General features: G+C 37.4%; 1 protein-coding gene across 1 annotated transcript in view; it reads right to left on the bottom strand.

Moving 5' to 3' along the window:
- Positions 1-20,402, bottom strand: part of LOC129718754 (uncharacterized) — a 220,347-nt gene that overhangs the window by 143,390 nt on the left and 56,555 nt on the right. The gene's annotated exons all lie outside the window — the stretch shown is intronic.

Genomic DNA, 20,402 nt, shown 5'->3' with positions numbered 1-20,402 from the left:
CAGCTTTCAGGCCGGGGTCGATAGCAACAATACTCAGTGTTCCCGGTATCAATACGGAAAATTGGACCGATTTCCGGAGTGATCGGCGTGGGGGCGAGAGCGGTTTGCATGATGTCATGTTATATTCAGTGTGATTTGTTACAACTTGCTGCTTCAACATCTTGACAAAATGTGTGTTCGGTGGAGGATGTGGACCTAGGTTTTACGATAAAATTTGTATAGATTTGGCACACACTGCAAAGTTGTTGTGTATTGTAGATTCAACAGAGGCAGATAGAGTACTATTTTTCGATACCGGTGTGACGCTGAGTTTATGGTCTAATTCAATTTCGGTAAATGTATTTGTTTTGACAAGTTTTGTGAACTACATATTGTTTGTTACCGTTTCACGTTGCCCCCATAATAAATGGAAATACAAATACTAAGTAACCTTTTAGATGTTCATGCTTTTATGAGACCCGTAAAAAATTACAGTGGTTTTCGAATTGTTGTCAAAACTATTACATGATACATACAAAAGTTGGATGGAGCAACACCGCAAAAACTTAACTCCTAAACTAATTGTAATAATTTTTGATTCTCGAGCACATGCTCTTTCGGCCTCACCTTGAATCTAACAAGGCATTTGAAGGCCCTCGTTTATCCTTCGCTGACAATTTGAATATATACGTAAACTTCGTTGGATGCTATTTGTCTCCAACGAGAGTTCATCCTTCATGAATTAGAGGAACTTGAACTACATATTTGTCAATTTCGAAGAATTCAGAGCTTAGGAATTCATTTTCCGCATTGCAAAGAACTTCAGAAGGCATTATTCTGTTCACTCTTCCGTGCGTCTCTCGAATATTGCTCCGTTGTCTGGGACCTGTTTTACCAAAATTGATTTTTTTTGTAAGCCTAGTGTAATAAAAAAAAACTAAGACTAAACAAACTGTAATAAACGATAGGAAAAGGCTTTTGCGTTCTTTTTGTGGACGATTGAAAAAAATGTGTTTTTTTTTTCTCATTTGAAATACTGGTAATGTCACAATAAATTATTCTATTTCGTGAAGACTTAACCAGAATGTTTTTATTTCATATCCTCACGGTATTCTCTCAGCTGGTCGAGATTCTTCTTAGCAGGAGGAGAAACAACAGGAGTGAGGAATTATTCCAAAGACTTTGACGTAGGACTACGTCTTTGTTTTCTATACTAGAGTACATTTTGTAAAATTAAAAATGAAAACATTAAAAATATTGGGCAGTTTATGTCGATTATAGTAAGTGAATGATTTAATGTATCTGAGTCATCTCTATGTCGGTGGATAGATAAAATGTTTAACAATTGTTTGATATGATGTTTAACATTGTTGCTTTACTGCTTAGGGGAAAAGTTTCAAGGTCGAGCTTTCCCATACACTTTCCTCGCTATTGCCTTGCTTTCTAGCACAGATAACAATAACATGGACGTAATAAATTTCACGGTCTATATATTTTGACTCAGCAAAGTATTTTGTTTCGTTTCTCATTCTCGAGTCTGCGTTGCCCCGGCTACATTGCAAAAATCTACGCTCAACTCGATACGAAACACGGTTATAACAGGCGTAGTGAAATATGTTAAGCAAAAGTTGGAATCAATATATATATTTGTCCTACGTCACTATTTCATACAACCCCTAGGGCTGTTGTAGACTTTGTAGTATTTTTCGCGGTTTTCTACTCGGGAAGCATACTTAAATGACGTAGTGTCCAAGGGGGACAGAGTGTCATTGTTTTGTGACAAGTTGTGATAACGGTTGTCGTATACTTACTCTTTCGTACGGCACCGTAAACCATAAACAAATAAATTCTTAATTAAAACATTGACCCGCGCAGGCAGGTTCCGTTGCACACTTGTCTAACTGAACGCCTTTTGCCTCAGCATTACAGCATACTCGCTATCCGACCTTGCTAAGTGTACTGCAACGCTTGATGTCGGATCAATACAGCACGCAAAATGCAGCGTTGCAATTTCACTCGTCACTCCAGCCGTTTACTATAGGAGTTATTTTGGCCATGTAAAAACAGACATAGAATAGAGTATTTTGGCAATTGCGTTTGCCTATAAAAGAAAATCAATTATTATTAGCATTCCGAAGCGACTGATCTACTCCACCTACTCTCACCGGATACGAAGACATTATATTGCGAACAGATTGACTATCGTCACTTTTGTCACCCCAGTAAAAAAAAAGCGCCTTAATAGTAGATGGCGAAAGTTGTGGATAAGGAAAGAGAAACGAAAACGAGCGATTTCTGTTTTGTGAAAATAATAAAGAGAAATCAGAAGAGAGCCATCTGGTACAGGCCCGTCGATGACCGCATTTGCGTGTTGTGAATTAAGGGTAAATTCTTCAACTACAGTTTAACTAACACCTACGCATCAACAAACGATAATCCGTTGACATCAAAGATGAGTTCTATGCAAAGTTTGAACAACCCTATGACGAGTGCCCAAACCACGAAATACAGATACAATCGCAAAGGGTGCGAGGAAGAAATTCTTCCGTCCGGTCATAGGAAGGCATAGCCTTCACTCGTCAACCAACGTAAACAGCCTGAGGATAAAAGACTGTACTGCGGACAGAGAAATGGTCATATGTAGCTCCTATTTCGAATATTCGGTTGCACACCTGCAGGCAGCCAAATGGGGAAGCACGCTCCCAGATAGAGCCGCGTACTGATCGACGGTCGGCACCATGCTTGTCGTTCTCCTCAGTATGTGAAAGGAGAGAAGAAAAAATTCACCGCGCACTTCCCTTCCAGTATGTGCCTGCGTGTAGCAAATGCTTTCACCACACTGCTTCTCTCTCCACTCCAAAGTGTCTCAACCAGCTTACAGAGAGACAAACACACTTCCAGCTCACCCCACATCTGATGGAAACGAATCACTCTACAGAGACACCGCAGAAGTACACAACAGTGTCCACTGGCGAGTAGTCCGCAAAGTGAAAAAAAACCTACCGGGCAAAAGTGTAGTCCTCGTGTAGCTACACTGCGAAAACGAATTCCACCAGAGTAAACTCGATCGGCACGAGCGGCACGAGCAACGCAGTCTATTTTTTTTCTCCCAATCTCTTTTCCTCTTCTGCCATGCTCAAGAAACCAACTGTGAAAGGCACCGCAGATAGCTATGCAGTGTGATTATTGTGCGTGATGTCCACACCTGTTAGAAAGTACACCATAGTTCATTGTCTCGCAAGAGAGAGATTCCAGATTTCACCGCTTTCAGGAAGCTTAGCAGATAAAAATCGTTTGTCGCTCTTTTCTAGCATGAGCGTTGATTTGCTCTTTAGTGTGAGAGCAGTTGTTTCCGCAGTGCAAGATGTTCTCCTGCACTTTAGAGGTTTTCTAAGGAGAAAAGACAAGCATGGTCGGCACATCTCGGAAGTAACTGAAGTTAGGTCTTTTTGGGGAGTTGAGTTTGTAAGATACGCACACGATTTTCGAACATACCGAATTCTCGCACGAAGAGGACGATGTGTTTCAACATACAGCGGTAGAAAGCTGATGGCGTGGCAGAAGAATACGCCAGAGAGCTGAATCAACGGATCGCTGAACAGCAAGAGGAACTACTCCACGGTGCCATTAAAACGTCTGCGAGAAAGGTGGTAGGTACGACGCGTGGTAGATAACGTAACGGCTGGTTTAATGCTGAGAGCCAGAGAACGACGGACGAGAAGAACCGGGCCAGCAGCCGTATACTCACTGCGGCTACGCTTCAATACAGAACTAGCTACTGGGAGGCTGCCGAAAGTAGAGTCCGAAAGTAGACTCCGCGTGAGCGCGAGGAGTAGGTGCTCGCCATTGCAGCAGGCAACTTTGCTAGAAACGACATACGGGGCTCAACAGAGTCAGAAGCTGGAATTTCCTTGTGCCAGTAATGTTCAATTACAAGGACGGCAACCTGCTTACTGATAAACCGGCGGTTGCAGCTAGGTAGAAGGAGCACTTTCAGGCGCTATCCAACGGTGAGAAGCATGATGAGCAAACAGCGAAACAGAAAGAGGTTAAAAAGGCTGAAAACGGTAACGGTGGAAAGGATGATATTCCTTTCGAACTCCTGAAGGCAAGAAACGAGCAGCTATACTATGCGATCCACCAGATCATAATGACGCGTTTCATGGATGAACAAATGCCGAACGATTGGTTGAAAGACCTCATATGCCCAATCTTCCAGAAGGACTATCGACTGGATTGGATCATTATTGAGCAGGGCTCTACATTTTTGAAACAAAACAATGAAACTGAATATTTCGCGCTGTCATTTCGATTCGAACAGTTTCATTTTCACTTGATTCCTTCCGGCTGCTGTCATCGAATCACTTCTTTTTCTCTTTCCCGTCAGTGGTTCATCGGATCATTTCAAATGAAACTGATGACTATTTCAATTGGCGGAGAGAGACTCTTTCCTTTCCTTCAGCGTCTCAATTGAGCACCGCATCGCGTCATTCGATGATAGTTTTGTAATACCTTAAGCCGCAGTTGAAACGACTATGGCATCCAATAAATACGTCACGCAAGTTCCGATCAATATTTCGGAAATTTTTTTCGCTGTTGATCACTGCCGCCGCGTAATCACTTCGGATTGTGAAACATAATAAAAAAATAAATTGTGATCATTTGTTGCATTATCGAAATTCCGAGGTTTAAAGAAACATTTTTTTTGCTACGATGAAATTGTAAAGAAACAAGCAACAACTAAAGTTGAATCGCTGCTTCAAAAATCTTCACACCAACAACGTAATTTGCGAGGTTGGATTTGTTGTTGAAACGTGTAAACGGCATTTGAAAACCTATCCTAAGTGTGGGTCTCTAAAACAAAATGTGATAAATTGCTTTGAATTTCATTATCACGCTGAGGTACTGATGAATTGGAAAAGCAAAATTAAAACTGGTAATGACCATTAGCACGATAAGGGAAGCAATATTTAATACTGAGCCTTGCAAGTGTTGCTACAGCAACAAACGAGAAAAGTGAATAGAAATTGATAACTGGAGTTGAATCCTCGAATTTCTAGAAATAATCAAAGATAAATCGCTATACAGACAATCTCTTTCCATTCAGACCAATTGCCGTTTTACAATCTTACCACAACGCCATGAAGTTTCTATTGCGCCCTAGTTGCTGTTACGATGCATCTTCGTAGCTGAAATTTTACCATGCAGCATTTACCATGTTGTTATTAAATTGCATGCATTAGTTCATACACATTGCGGTTTCATTCTTGAAACTTGTGTTGAAACAACGAAAATGTTGCAATTGGCTCCACCTCCTGCGCTTTTTTGTCATTGTATAAGAAACTGAGATGTAACTGCAACTTAATTTCGCATAAGAATTTGTTGCTGTGATGCACAAAGTTCATAATCGAAACAATTTTTCTGCTTGGGAAGCGTTTGTTCGACGTGTTTCAGTGAGGGGAAAGTTCCTTGCTATTGATTCCCATACCCGGCTGCTAATTAGATTGCGGAATGTGCGTAGACGCCAGTTCCAGAGGACCAAGGATCTGGACATTAAGCTCGTGGTGGCCGATCTAAATAGATAAATTACTTCTAGTTTCTCACTCACTTCGGAATGAAAATTTCGGACGTGTAGTCCAAAGTTTGGACGACCGCTCCAGGCCATTCTGGAAAGTTGCCAAGGTGCTGAAATCGCACCCCAAACCAGTTCTTCCCCTCAGGGTCGGAGAGAGTTGTTGCTCCGATCGAGAGAGCAACTGCGGTAGGTGATCACATTGCCACATCGCATTTGCTTGGCTCGACCATAGCTAGTCCTCGATAACTCCTCTTGTACCGTTCCTCTGGAAAATAAAATTGCAGAAGAACAGGTTTGCTCAGCGCTGATGAGTACTATGAACATGAAGGCTCCTGGGTCTTCAAAATGGTCTTAAAAAAGCTCAACAACAAGGTTCACCTGCTGTTGAGCTCTATCTACAACAGATGCTTGGAATTGCACTACTATCCAAGCATTTGGAAGGTAGCCAAGATAATACCGATCCGCAAACCCGGGAAATATCCAACGTTGGCATCAAGCTACCGTCCGATCAGCCGACTCTCATTGCTGGAAAAATTGTTCGAAAACTGATTCTCAACCGCAGGATGGACATTGTTGAAGAAAACCACTTCTCTCTTACGAAACAGTTTTGGTTTAGGAAGAGTCTAACCACTACGCACCAGCTGGTGCGGGTGATGAACAACGTCAGAAGGGACAAGGCTGTATCCAAGGCCTCAGCCATGTCATTGTTAGATGTCAAAAAGGCGTTTGACAAAGCCTAGTATGACGGGATGGTATACAAGCTCTGTACCTTCAACTTACCACCATATCTTACAAAAATCATCCGTAGCTACCTTCGGCAGAGGTCGTTCAGGGTATCGTGAATGATTGTTTATCTAACACTTTTTCCATCTCAGCAGGGTCCCGCAGGGCTGTCTGCGAGGCCCTTCTCTGCACAGTATCTACACCTCCGACATTCCTTTCCTGGGAGATGGCTGCGTGCTCTTTCTGTTCGCAGATGCCACTGCAATTGCCGTCAAGGGTCCACCTGGAAAATCAAGATCAATGCTTCCAAAACCCAAACAATCGTGTTCCTCTATCGACAATCTCCCAAACTGAAACCCCCTTCATCATGCGTTGTGGGCATGAACGGTACAGGGGTTGAGTGGTCTTCCGAAGTTACCTATCTAGGACTGCTTTTCGACGAAAAGTTTCTCTTCCGATCGCATTTAGCGAGAACACTGCCCAAGTAACAATATCAGTTTTACGATGCACTTGAAGAAGTTTTGATTGCTTGTCGCTTAGAACAGTGTATAAATCTTATTATTCTCACAAACTGCTACAAATAAGCCGTAAAATCCTCATAAGATCGAGGAGGCCCCTACTAGAGAAGGTGCTCTAGAATAGTTCCTAAAAATCGCCTAAAACTCTATAATTTTATCGATATGTACTCATAATAGCATTCAGGAGTTACTCACAGTCCTGAAAAAACTATAACAAATTTCGAGAAAAAGTAATAATAATAATGGTTTTAAACCGGCAAAACCTAAGACTCGTCCGGTTATTGTGATTAAACCTAAAGAGTCCAAACAAGCTTGCGAGGAAACTTGGAAGTTTTTGAAAACTAACTTAGATCCAAAAACACACAAAGTTAGTAATTTTAGGAACGGTAAAGATGGTTCCATTATTGTTGAATGCGCTGTTGGCGAAGATGTTGAAAATGTGAAAAATGGCATTGAAAGTAATCTGGGTGAAAATTACAGCGCTGTTGTACCCACATCGGTGCCAAGATTGAAAATAGTGGGCATGAGCGAGAATCTTTCTCCTGATGTTTTCATTGACTATTTAAAGAGTCAAAGTGAAGGCATCACAATAAATAATATAAAAGTAGTAAATACCTTTGGAAACCCACGCTTCACTTATAACAAGTATAGCGCGGTAATAGAAGTTGATTTAGAAGCGTATAATAGCTTATCAGCTGCTAAGCAAGTAAATGATAGAGTTTGATCGATGCTTAGTACTTCCCGCTATAAACGTGTTGAGATGCTTCAAATGTGGAGAATTTGGACACAAGAGCATGGATTGCAAAAATTGTGATACATGCTCTAGGTGTAGCCAAAAGCACAAGACATCTGAGTGCACGTCTACTGTATTGAAATACGTTAATTGTTACAGTGCGTCTTGAACTGTCCTACAGATCAGACGTTTTTTCGGTTGCTTGTGGACTGGTCTTTGACTGCCTATAGCTTCAAAGTTTGTGTTTTGTCAGTGTGTCTTTTAAAGACTACCTGAAAGTTATTTCCCAGCAGTCTTTCTCAAGACTACCTACTTTTGAATTTAACATTTGTTTTAACTTTTTTCGTATCACCTGAAATGGCTGGACGGAAAAAGAAACCTCGCATCGCTGCGGGGAGGAAAAGAGAGGCATCTCTTTCTGACACATCGAGTGTCTGTAGTGACAATCCTTTTGATATTTTGCCTGAGCAAGGGGCTGGTGAAATGGAAGTTACCAATAATGAAACTATACAAAATATAAAATCTTCAAAAAAGGAGAAAGTTCCACCTATTGTGGTAACTATTTCTTCTGAATTTAATATATTCAAAAAGGAACTTTCAACGTTTGTTTCTGACGTTAAAGTTACCTATCAAATTGGCCGTAGAGGTGAATGCCGCTTATTAGCCGACTCAGTAAAGGGTCGTGATCGTCTTGTTCAGTATTTAACTGACAAGATGTACAAATTTTTTACATATGACACCAAGAACGCCAAGCCGTTCAAGGTTGTCTTGAAAGGTCTCACCAACGATCAAACCGTTGATGAGATCAAACTTACTTTAACAGAATTACTTGGCATAGCCCCTACCCAAGTAATTCTAATGAAACAAAAATCACGAGGCGAAAACAGTCAGAGAACTGGAATTTCCCTTGTTAATTATTTAATTCATTTTAACCGCAATGAGGTTAACAACTTAAATTTTTTCGAAAAAGCACATGCTTTGTATAATGTGCGTGTAAAGTGGGAAACTTATAGGAAGTATGGCGGAGGTGAAAAGCATATCACCCAATGCCGTACTTGCCAACGTTATGGCCATGGTTCCAAATTCTGTAACATGGACCAAAAATGTCTTAATTGTGGAGACTCTTCTCACAAAAAGGACACATGTCCTGTGAAAGAGAGAAAAAATGTTCGCTGTGCGAATTGTAACGGCAACCATATGTCAAATTTTTATCAATGCCCAGTCCGTTTAGCAATTGTTAAGGCAAGGCAAGGTAAACAAAATTCAATTTCTCAATTAAAACCAACTTCAAAACAAAATTCTCCAAGCGTACCAGTGACGCATAGTTTACCTACTCCTTTGCATACCCGTTTAACTTATGCACAGGTTACAGGTAGTTCGAACATTATACCGCCTAGTGTTGGTAGTTCGAAAATGATCGTTAATATGGGTAAGCAAAACACGCTAGAAAATAATTGTACACCTAGCACTACAGCTAATATTGCTGCCGAAAATATTTTTTCTAATGTCAACTGCCTGGGGCCTATTACGGCAGGTAAACTTTCTTTTTTGCAACAGGCAATGTTCGATCTTATGAACGCCATGTTGCAGGCAAAATCAATGTTTGAAGCCATTCAAATAGGCACAAATTTTACTATTAAAATTGTTTCTAATTTAAAATTTAGCAATGATTTTAAATAAAACAATTAAAATATTAAATTGGAATGCTCGCTCATTGAAGGCCAATGAGAATGAGCTTTTTAACTTTTTAACAGTAAATAATGTGCATATTGCAATTATTACTGAAACATTTTTGAAACCTAACATAAAATTAAAATATGATCCCAATTACGTGGTTCATAGATATGATAGGATTCAGGGTTCCGGCGGTGGAGTTGCAATTGTTATTCATCGCCGAATCAAACATCGTGCTCTTCCCCATCTTGAGACGAAAGTTATTGAAACTTTGGGAATTGAAGTTCAAACTGAACTTGGGATTTTATTTATTGCCGCAGCATATTTACCATTTCAATGCACACGCGAGCTCAAAAATTATTTTAAAGGTGATTTACAAAAACTCACCAGAAATCGTTCGAAATTTTTCATAATCGGCGATTTTAACGCTAAACATCGTTCATGGAATAATTCTCAAAGTAATTCCAATGGCAAAATTTTATTCAATGATTGTTCTTCAGGATACTATTCTATTTTGTCTCCGAATAGTCCTACATGCTTTTCTTCTGTAAGAAACCCTTCAACAATTGATTTGGTGCTGACAGATCAAAGTCATGTATGTAGTGATTTGATCACACATGCTGACTTTGATTCTGACCATCTTCCAATAACTTTTTCTTTATCACATGAATCAGTTTTAAACCCTATGAGCTCTGTTTTTAATTATAACAAAGCTAATTGGGAAAGATACAAAAATTATATTGAGAGAAATTTCAATAATGAGCTTGATTTTCAAAACGAAGTGAATATTGATTCCGCTTTGGAAGCATTAAAATGTGCAATTGTTGATGCCAGGAATTATTCTGTTCCAAAGGCTCAAGTGAAATTTGATTCACCAATAATTGACGAAAATCTTCAACTTCTAATTCGTTTGAAAAATGTCCGCAGACGTCAATATCAACGTTCTCGTGACCCTGTTTTTAAAACTATTTATAAAGATTTACAGAAAGAGATTAAACATAGATTTACTCTTCTGAGAAATCAAAATTTTGAGACTAAAGTTGGAAAATTGAAACCATATTCAAAACCATTTTGGAAGCTGTCGAAGATTCTTAAGAAACCTTCAAAGCCTATTCCAGTTTTAAAAGATGGTGAACGTTTTCTTGTATCCAATGAACAAAAGGCTCAAAGACTTGCTCAGCAGTTTGAGAGTGTTCATAACTCAAATTTGAATTTTGTGAGTCCAATTGAAAATGAAGTCACACGTCAATTTGATTTAATTTCTTCCCAGAATTTTTTACCTGCAGAAATAATTGAAACTAACTTGAATGAGATTAAATCAATTATTAAAAATTTCAAAAATATGAAAGCACCTGGTGACGATGGAATCTTTAATATACTAATCAAACATCTCCCTGAGAGCACAATGGATTTTTTAGTGAAAATTTTCAATTGCTGCTTCAAAATTGCATATTTTCCCAAATTATGGAAAAATGCAAAAATTACTCCCATTTTAAAACCGGATAAGAACCCAGCTGAAGTTTCAAGGTATCGACCAATCAGTTTGCTTTCTTCAATAAGTAAACTGTTTGAGAGAGTTATTCTTAACAGAATGATGTCACACATCAACGAAAATTCAATTTTTGCAAATGAACAGTTTGGATTTCGCCATGGGCATTCCACAACTCATCAATTGCTCAGAGTTACTAATATGATACGAGCTAACAAATCTGAAGGTTATTCCACTGGAGCTGCTCTTTTAGACATAGAAAAAGCATTCGACAGTGTTTGGCATAAAGGTTTGATTGCGAAATTGCAAACTTTTAATTTTCCAATTTTCCTAATCAAAATTTTAAAAAAATATCTTACTGATCGAACTCTGCAGGTTGTCTATCAGAATTCAAAATCTGATAGATTTCCTGTCAGAGCAGGTGTGCCTCAAGGTTCAGTCTTGGGTCCAGTCCTGTACAACATATTCACTTCAGATCTTCCTGATTTGCCTCCAGGATGCACAAAGTCATTGTTCTGCGATGACACAAGCATTTCCGTAAAAGGAAAAAGTCTTCGTGTCATATGCAGTCGATTGCAGAAAAGTTTAGATATTTTTTCTTCCTACTTGCAAAAGTGGAAAATCTCTCCCAATGCTTCTAAAACTCAACTGATAATTTTTCCGCATAAGCCTAGGGCTTCTTTCCTCAAGCCAAACAATAATCACGTTGTCAAGATGAATGGGGTTATTTTAAGTTGGTCCGACAAGGTTAAGTACTTGGGACTAATTTATGATAAAAAACTTATTTTCAAAGAGCACATTGAGAGTATACAAGCCAAGTGCATCAAATATACGAGATGTTTATATCCTCTCATTAACAGGAATTCTAAACTTTGTTTAAAGAACAAACTTTTGAGTTACAAACAAATTTTTAGACCAGCAATGCTTTATGCTGTACCGATCTGGTCAAGTTGCTGTTCAACAAGGAAGAAAACGCTCCAAAGGATTCAGAATAAAATTCTGAAAATGATTTTGAAGCGTCCTCCTTGGTTTGGTACACTCGAATTACATAGACTTACTGGTGTTGAACCATTAGAAGCTATGTCAAATAAAATTATTAAAAATTTTCGACAAAAATCGTTGCAATCCTCAATTGCTACGATAAGCTCTCTTTATAGCCAATAAGTTAGCAATTAAGTTAGTTGTAAGTTTACTTCCCCTTTTCTGACAAGTAGGTTTAAATCCCTACGAATGATAAGTCCTAATTGCGAAAGCAAACAAATCCTAACAATTAAAATTACAAATTTCTAACAGTGTTGAGAAGTCACCATTTGTGATTGGACACACATACTCATTATTTACTTATATTTATCATAAATACTTAAGCTACTAACAAATCCCCTTATATAAAAAAAAAACGTTAATTGTTTAAAAACGAATAGAGAGCGTAAAACTAATTTGGACGTTAACCATGCCGCATTCAGTTCAGAGTGCGTGATTTATAAAAGACTTTTTAATCAAAAGAAAAGCAGCTTGCGTTTCAATAAATAGCAAACAAGTTCCAAGAAGAGTGTGAATCACATTGATTTTCTGTATTTTAATATTGCAGGGTTGACAACAAACTACGTTGCATTACGTCAGGTTGTTGAAGATAAACGTCCACTTTTAGTGTTCTTATCAGAGACACATATTGTCGATATTGAAGCATTTGATCAATATAGTATTCCGGGATATAACGTTGCTGCTTGCTTAGCACACTCTAGACAAACTGGCGGTGTTGCTATTTATGTCAGAGAATCGGTTCAGTTCGAGCTTTGCCGAAACTAAGGACGGTAACTGGTTCTTGGGCATTACAGTAATTCGTGGCATGAAGTTGGGTAATTTTGGTGTTTTATATCATTCTCCTAATACCAGTGACCAGCGATTCCTTGAAATATTGGAAAACTGGCTTTAGGAATTTCTTGATTTTAGTAAATTGAACATATTGGCTGGTGATTTCAATATTAACGAATCATTTGAAGCGCTTAGTTGAATCTTTCAATTTAAAACAAAGTGTTAACGAATATACGCGCATTTCCCAGCGAAGTAGAACTTTGATTGATCATGTTTATTCCAATTTGGATTCTATTCGTTCAGTTACGAATTTCGATATGAAAATAACCGATCATGAGACATTAATGATTAATGCATTAGATATAATGAATGATAACAATGATTCAATAAAATTGAAATGCTGGAGAAAATATTCCAAACAGACTGTTTCGAATCTTGTTGAAAGAAGCTTGGATTTTCCAATCGCAGGCCGTAATTTAGATGATTCGGCAGCTGTTCTTACAAACATCTTGAAAACGTGTACGAATCAATTAGTTGAACACAAATTAGTTTCTCTGAAAAACTCGAACAGCTGGTACAATTTTGATCTTGTGCGCCTTAAACGCAAGAGGGATAAATTGTACAAAAAGTTTTGTAGGTCTAACAGGCAGGATCATTGGAAGGAGTACACGATCGCGCGTAATTATTATTCACAAACGTTAAAAAAGACGCGTTGTGAATATATACAGAGGAAGATTATTCAGCATCAATACAACAGCAAAGAGTTATGGAAAATTTTGAAATCTTTATTAAAACCTAGTAATAATAAACCGCGGTCCATAACTTTTGATGGCACATTAGAACAAACAGAACAAGTAATTGCTAGTAAGTTCATTGATTATTTCATCAATAGTGTTTCATTGATCAATCAATCTATTGAACTGGTCGATGAACCGGATGAAATAAAACAGCCGACCAACGTTAATAGTAGAGGTTGGTCTGTTTTTTGGCTTTCTCAGTCTTTATGAAGAAAATACACGACAATCTAGCAAAATTGTCCGACGTTTCGGCCGTTTTGGTGGCCTTTTTCAAAGGAAAATTTAGCTGTGTCGTATTAATAGTAGATTTGAAGGTTTTTACCGAATCACAATGGATTACCTTAAAAATATTTGTTTTTCATTAGGTAAAACGGCTGGAGTAGACAATGTAAATGCTAGGGTCATTCAAGATTGCTTCAATGTTATTGGTCACACTCTGCTGAACCTTATTAATGAATCATTGCTAACTGGGAACGTGCCTAAAGTGTGGAGAGAATCGTTGGTTGTTCCGATTCAAAAGGTTGCTGGAACGATTAAAGCCGAAGAGTTTCGTCCCATCAACATGTTACACACGTTAGAAAAGATATTAGAACTTGTTGTTAAAGGTCAGCTGTTAGAATATTTAAATAGTAACTCGTTATTAATTCCGGAACAATCTGGCTACCGTGAAGGCCATTCGTGTGAAATCGCGTTGAACTTAGTACTAGCAAAATGGAAAGACAACTTAGAGAATAGAGACACAATATTTGCTGTTTTTTTAATCTAAAACGCGCTTTTGAGACAACTTCTAGGCCCTTATTGTTGAACACAATCAAGCGCTTTGGAATTTCGAGTACTGCATTCAGATGGTTTGAGAGCTATTTGTCTGACAGAACTCAATGGACTGTTTTTAATGATTCGGTATCTAGTCCCTTGGAGAATGATCTTGGAGTTCCACAGGGAAGTGTATTAGGGCCCCTTTTATTCATTATGTATATAAATGACATGCGACGAGTTTTACGTTTTTGTGATATCAATCTTTTTGCCGACGACACCGTATTATTCATTGCAGCTAAGAATGTAGGAGAAGCCGTTTCACACTTGAACGAAGATTTACGTTCTCTAAACAAATGGTTGAAGTATAAGCAATTGAAATTAAATATAGATAAAACTAAATATATGATTTTCTCGCGCACCGTTGTAAATGACGATGTCTCTGTTTTGATTGATGATGAGGCAATTGGTCGCGTTCGGGAGATTAAATATCTTGGCGTGATTATTGATGACAACCTTAAGTTCAACGCTCACATTGACAATGTCATCGAGAAAATTGCCAAAAAGTATGGAATTCTATGCCGTTTGAAAAACGAATTAACGATTAATAGTAAAATACAGCTATACAAGTCAATCATCTCTCCACATTTGGATTTATGCCCTACCTTTTTGTTTTTGTCCAAATAACACACAATTATTGAGGTTACAGCGTTTGCAGAATAGAATAATGCGTTTGATTTTAAATTGTGATAGATTAACTTCCTCTGCTTTTATGTTGGACGCTTTGCAATGGTTATCCGTGAAGCAACGAATTGTTTATTTGTCTATGGTGTTCATTTTTAAAATAATTAATGGTTTGCTACCTCAATACTTGTGTGATCGAATTGAAAGAGGAAGAGATTTTCATAGATATGACACTAGAAACGCGAATGAAATAAGAATACCTTTCTTTCTAACAAGAGCTTCACAAAATTCATTGTTTTATAAAGGTATGAATTTTTTCAATTCGATGCCAAGACATGTTAAACGTGCACCAACGCTTGCGGAGTTCAAGAGACAATGTATTTCACACGTGAAAGTTTCTGTTGTACAGAACGAAAATTGAAACTTTTATAAAATGACGAGAGTTTATCTGACGAAGTTTAAACAACGGATTTATTTTGGATGAACTATTTATTTTTGGAACCTATCCATTTATTTATTGTTTTATTGAAGCATGTAACTGACGAAGTTTTTACGAACGGATCTGATTGTGTTGTAAAATTTTATTCATATTTTATATTAGATCTTTTTAATATGTAATGAATTAACAAAAACTACTGTGTTTGTCACGGTGGTGATGATGGATTTTTTCTTTATGTTGTTGTAGCTTTAAAAAATAATAGAAAGTGACTACATAAGTTTGAGCCTCGCGCGCGGAATTCAGATATAAATGGATTCTTTAACAATGCTTAGAGAAAAATCATGTTGTGGTTAGTCTGGCTGAAGGTCATGAAAACCCTGTGCTAGTTTTGTGTAGCTCTATAGCTCTTCACATTTTTACCGATGTGAATCAAGTAAACAGTTTTTGAAGAAGTTTATATCTGGAGGTAAAATCAGTTCGTTTTTTTTTGTATAACTGATTTAAATGTGAATACATTAATTATCTATAGATAAATTGTCCAGCTCAAACCTTTGTAAGGGTATGTGGCGAGACCATCATCATCATCATAAAAGAGAATGTTATAAATTAGGTTCGCGACCCTTCTTTTTAGCTTATTTCGCTTGGAACAGAATTTATTTATTATTTACATAGAGCAATTTATGAAACATCGATCTACTCCTTCTCCAAAATAAATGTCATCGTAGTCATTAAATAAAATAGGTAGGTAAATCTTCACGTATTTTCAAGTTCATATATGAGAATTTTTAATTGCCGAGTTCAGTTTATACGTGTTATGTGGCAAAAAAATTTGTAATTTTAAACGCGCCATGATATTACTGCCAAATAAATAATTTATTTAGAAAATAAGAAAAATATCTGAATTTTCGTTAAGCTGGACTATGGAAATTTGACTAAACTTTGTGTTCATCATGGTCAACATTCACTACTGAACTGCCAGAATTATTAGTAGCATTGAGTATCACGGTCTTTTATTACCGTTTAATTACAAATGGCTATTATTTTGACGGAGTCAATCACAGTCTGTTTGCCATATTTGTCGATGGTTTTATATTAACCCCTCATAAGACGGCTTCTAACTAAAACTTCTTGTGCAAGACTAATAAGATTTTTTTAGTATCTCGCTAAGCTGGCATTTACTTATTGCGTTCTCGGAGAAGAGTACTTGCGCTTGAATAAAACTTGTTTGAACTTTTCAAAACAAACAAATTTTATCTGGGATAGCTCCCTCTCCCGTTTTACAACTGTTTGTTTACAGTCAAGCATCAAGCTGATTATGAGCTCGAACGGATGGAGATATGGCCTGATACTGAAGTGAAAGACAATCCAATGCCACCTCCAAAGAAACGCAAGCTATCAAAGCTCATAAGCAATAATAATGTAGTGAAGGATTTCAACAACGTTTACAAGCAAATGGTAGTGACACCGGAAGAATAACTCATAGGAATGATTGCTGCATCCAAGCCCATGGTTAATTGCTTAAATTCCTTGTTCCTTTTACATGTTTTCAATTTCTCAAATCGGTTATAGGCTGGGGTCTTAAAACATGAATGGGTAAAATGAAGAAATGTAACATAATGCATGAAGCAGGCGCATGAATATCATTTTTTGATGCTTATTCTCAACAAAATTATACACGCTTAAATGATTTGGTTTAATATGATGTAGGTTGACTTGACTTGAGTTGACTTAAGGAGTTAGTTGCTTGAATGAGCTGAAAAATGTTTGTTTATTTTAGATTCTTTTCTTTCACGAATGTTTTCTCTTTCATGAGACAAAATGGGCTTATAAAAAAATTTTGGGCACATTTTCAAGATAGATTCATCTTAAAGATAAGCACCATAAGACTATCGTAAAACTCTCATGAAGTTTTATGGAAGTTTCTCATAGGTATTTTAAAAGGGATATTAAGTATTTACCGCTCCTCAGGTGCATTAGACTTATTGAAGGAGAAGTTTTATGGAGGACTCTTCAAGTGTTCGTTAATTACTCTTGGAAACTGCTGATAAATAAAAACCACAAGTTCTTAAAAAACCTTGTAACGAAACTCGATATATTCAGTAATGTTTTGATAAAACTACCATAAAATATAAATAAAACTAAATCGCATTAGGATTGTTACTTGGGTGGTTAAGTGTTCCACTTTGTTTCGGTCACCCGATTATTTGTCGCAGATCTCGCCTTTCAAGAACAAACAAACTGGCAGTCTACAAATTAATAATCACCCGGCTGTCTTTTACGCGGATCCGGTGTGGAAGTCATGTACGCAAACTCACAGGAACAAAATCCAGGTGCCACAGAACAAAGTCTTGCGGATGATTACCTTCATCAGGAGACGGCCACTCAAAAAGTAAACATTAAAATCTTAGACACTAAAGCCAAATTTATACAAAACTGTCAAACTTCAGAACACGTTCTAATAAGCGGCTTGTATATAGAAGGTTAAGTTAGATTTAAGCTGTATATAGTAGTCTTAAGTAGTTTCCTTCCATTCTCAAACAAGCGCCATTAAAGTGGACAATCTTGAAGTAAATTCTCTGTTATTCAAAAGTATAGCAAAACAGTAACCAAAATTGACTACTCCTTGGAAACAGTAATGTAAATTACTAGAACTTTGTAAAAACATGTCAGATACCCAAAAACGCATAAAAAATCAACTTCATTCTTTCTCTTAACACGAGAGCAAGTGGAGCCCTTATACCTATGTGAGATACACGGTGTATAACAGGCATAGCGGAATATGTTAAACGATTGAAATCAATATTTATATTTGTCCTACGTCACCATTTCATACAACCCCTAGGGCTGTATACCTTGTAGTAGTTTGTTATCAATTAGTTATTATTATGTTGAAGTATGTGAGAATAACGAAACTCTATTATCTTAGAGATAATATTTGTATGTGTAAACGTATGTTCGTATTTATGAGCAGAGCCCAACAAAGTCATTTTAAATTAAAAATTGTCAAGTGATAGTAACGTTGCTAACCTCCACTTTCAATTGATAACCATTTGTTTCCTTTTCGAGTACAGTCATACCTCGATATAGAGCAACTTTATTTTTATTTTCGTTACGTTATATCGAGTTACGTTATATCGAAGCACGAAAAAAATTATTTTTTATTGATGCAAAATTCTTGATGATTACTCAGAAGTGCGCAAAAACTTATTTCCCTTCACCTATAAGTATATATAAACCTGTATTTTGTCCTTTTGTGACAATTTTCGTAGACAAACATAACCAGTCACAAAACATTGAAAAAATAAATTTCAATTTTACCCCATTTTACGGTACTTATTGGTTTCAAAACTAACATTAAACATTTATTCGGAACATTTGTAACGGGGTTACAAAAATACATCTATGCTTAAGAATATGGCAGGAAAGACCCAAAAAAATGAAGTCGGTACAAACGGTTATTTTTAAATTCAAATTGTCGGAGTAAATGGTTAATACCCCTTAAGCTCTCTAGGGTGACAAAACGCAGTCGCTCAATAAAAGATATAATTCAGCAACGCATGAAATGTTCTCGACCAATCAACAACGGACACGAGTTTCGTGGATAAAAGCTAAAAAGCTATGTAAAAAAAATAAAATAAAAGCTTATTGTGAGACATTTCCGTTTGAGTCGCACGTTAAAACGGTTCACAGTCCGATCCTGTAAAACGGACAGAGTGCCAGAAAAATTAATGTAACATAGAAGATTAAGAGTGCTGAAAAACATCACAAAAAAGTAAGCTGGAGTTATGAAGATTAGAAGTAATTATTAAAAATATTTTTTGTAGAAGCAGAAGAGAGAAGAAGCAAAAAAAAAACTAATAGCGTGAAGAATTTGTTAACGGGGAAAAGATCTTGAAAAGTCCAGGTAAATTAAATTGTAGAAGATAGAATCTGAAGTATATTAGAGCTAATTTGTTCGTTGACGTTTGAAGGTATCCTTCGAACGAAGGATTCGGTTGGGGCTTATAAAATCACGGCAGCCGCCCGCTCCCTTTACGTGCAATTCCTGTTCCTAACCTCGCAATCTGGTTAGATCGGAAGAACTACCGGGTGACGTGTAGTTGACAAGATCTTGGAGACGGAATAAAGCAAAATTGTCAAACCCGGGCTGTTCAGTAACAAAAAAATCAACCAACGTGACGACCAGTGTCGTGGGAAGCTATACTACGGGTACTGCCAGCCTCTCTCCCGCAGCCAGATATAGATTGTCGCATCTGTACGCCCTCCGACCGCATCAAGTGGCTTCATCGACCACCCACGGCTGTACCTACGCGCATCGCCAACAACGTTCACCCGAATCCCGCTAGCGTGGATTAACCAGCATCACCCCACGTCGAAACGAAGACCGAGGTGAGAAAAACACGAAAAAGTTCAGGTCCAAGAAAACCACCAAAAGTAGAACTTTAGGCGAATAGGTCAATGGAGCGTTGATTAAAAATGGGAAATTAGCATGTATAAGTTTTTATTTGATTTCGGTGCGCGTTCCTTAGAATGGAGTAACTTTCAGTAGGTCTGTTGTTAGTTGGTTAGTCAGATGAGTGCCGTTCGGAATAAACAACCCTAGAGTCTCACCGGGCTTTTAACCATTGCGGCTTCGCGGCAGTTTTCCCTGCCTGGCGCATAAGCGAAGTCTGTTGCTCCCCTCCCACGCACGTTACACATTATACACCCCAAAAATAATGGTTGTACTTTAATTTTGGGAAATCAAAAAAAGTTACAGTCATGGAGAAAAAAATAAATACACTTGCAGTGTTGGATGATTTTTCGTGTTTGCGCACTGATTTTAATTGTTGTACGATGTTATGTTGCGTCTTTACGATCTGCAGACGCTCTTTTTTAAAGAGTAACGGAGAAATAACTGGAGAAATTTCTTTGTTACTGATTCCAAAAATTTTTTGCGTGAGTTAGTGTTTTTAGAGTGGCGAAAAAAATAAATACACTATTGAAATATATGTACAAAACAATTCAAATTAGCTTTATTTCTCTACATATCGTTAGCAAAGTGACCTTTTACGTTACAAAACTCACTTTCAATATTTTGTGGTTTGACCTGTGTTTTGTAAAACCATATTCAATCTTCGTGGTATGTTTACCACCCGGTTTTCACGAGTAGAAGCTGGACTAGCATTTCACGCTGCCTGTACGACATTCCATAATTCTGTTTTATTCTTTGGATGATTCTTTGAA

Source organism: Wyeomyia smithii, chromosome 1, assembly GCF_029784165.1.
Source record: "Wyeomyia smithii strain HCP4-BCI-WySm-NY-G18 chromosome 1, ASM2978416v1, whole genome shotgun sequence".
Taxonomy (NCBI): Eukaryota; Metazoa; Arthropoda; class Insecta; order Diptera; family Culicidae; genus Wyeomyia; species Wyeomyia smithii.
Note: the sequence above shows the minus strand (reverse complement) of the source record. Positions and strands in the feature narration are given on the sequence as shown.